This window comes from Schistocerca serialis, chromosome 4 (assembly GCF_023864345.2).
Source record: "Schistocerca serialis cubense isolate TAMUIC-IGC-003099 chromosome 4, iqSchSeri2.2, whole genome shotgun sequence".
Classification (NCBI taxonomy): domain Eukaryota; kingdom Metazoa; phylum Arthropoda; class Insecta; order Orthoptera; family Acrididae; genus Schistocerca; species Schistocerca serialis.
This window is the reverse complement of record NC_064641.1, coordinates 763,890,526-763,891,668: the sequence shown is the minus strand read 5'-3', so window position 1 is coordinate 763,891,668 and position 1,143 is coordinate 763,890,526. Positions and strand designations below refer to the sequence as shown.

At 48.8% G+C, this 1,143-nt stretch overlaps 1 pseudogene; it reads left to right on the top strand.

Annotated features, from left to right (window-relative positions):
- The first annotated feature begins 804 nt into the window (after window positions 1-804).
- On the top strand, window positions 805-921 carry LOC126475791 (5S ribosomal RNA; annotated as a pseudogene).
- Window positions 922-1,143: the final 222 nt, after the last annotated feature.

The window sequence follows — 1,143 nt, the reverse complement described above, 5'->3', positions numbered from 1 at the left end:
CACGTGACACGAGTCACGCCAAACCATCAACAGAACGACGTGGCTTCCTGTACGCTCTCCCTCATAAATTGCAGGCAGCCAGCCGCAGCAAAGCCACAGCGCCCTCAGGCTAGGGTAAAAAAAAAAAGAGCGCGTAGAGGGAATTTCAAATGGAACAAGCTACAGACAAGAAGGAAAGGCAGAGAACCAACCGTGACATTTCGTTGACTTTTATCTGCGGGAACATTCGAAATCAGTAGTGTGTGAGGTAGAAATGAACAATGTAGCACATCTTCGCCGGAGTATTGAGGAGGTGTGTACCTCTTTTGACCCACAGATCCCGCAACGTGTGCAGCAGGACTGGCAAAAAAGGCTACTATTGTGTGTCCAGCAGAATGTAGCTTATATTGAGCATGTATATAATACCGACCTTGACGGGTCTTCTAAACTTTTAGAGATCATGACTCCTACACAAATAAAGATATCTAAAAACAGATTTCACATACGTATACCTGAGAAAGTGGCAGTTCAAAATGATGTGCCACATAAACCACTTCCCTTTTGAAACACGTAACCCCAAACCAAGATGGCGGATTTTAAGTTGACCGCCGCTGTCCCATAGCTTCTGTAAGTTCGTTCCCCAGTACAGACTCCCCCATACCACAGACCATTGTGAATCCTCACACATTTCTACCTTTATAGGGGTGTATCCAGACCTTTGCCTCCCTGTGTATTGTACTGCCTAGCCACAAAGCACGTGGAAGCACGGTAGTTCCCTGACAAAGGGCGAGTGCCCAAATAGAATTTAATTAATATTTTCGATTAGGCAACGCCCTTGCCGCAGTGGATACACCGGTTCCCGTCAGATCACCGAAGTTAAGCGCTGTCGGGCGTGGCCGGCAATTGGATGGGTGACCATCCAGCCGCCATGCGCTGTTGCCATTTTTCGCGGTGCACTCAGCCTCGTGATGCCAATTGAGGAGCTACTCGACCGAATAGTAGCGGCTCCAGTCAAAGATAGCCATCATAACGACCGGGACAGCTGTGTGCTGACCACATGCCCCTCCTATCCGCATCCTCAGCTGTGGATGATGCGGCGGTCGGGTGGTCCCGATGGGTCACTTGTGGCCTGAAGACGGAGTACTTTAATATTTTCGATTAGAT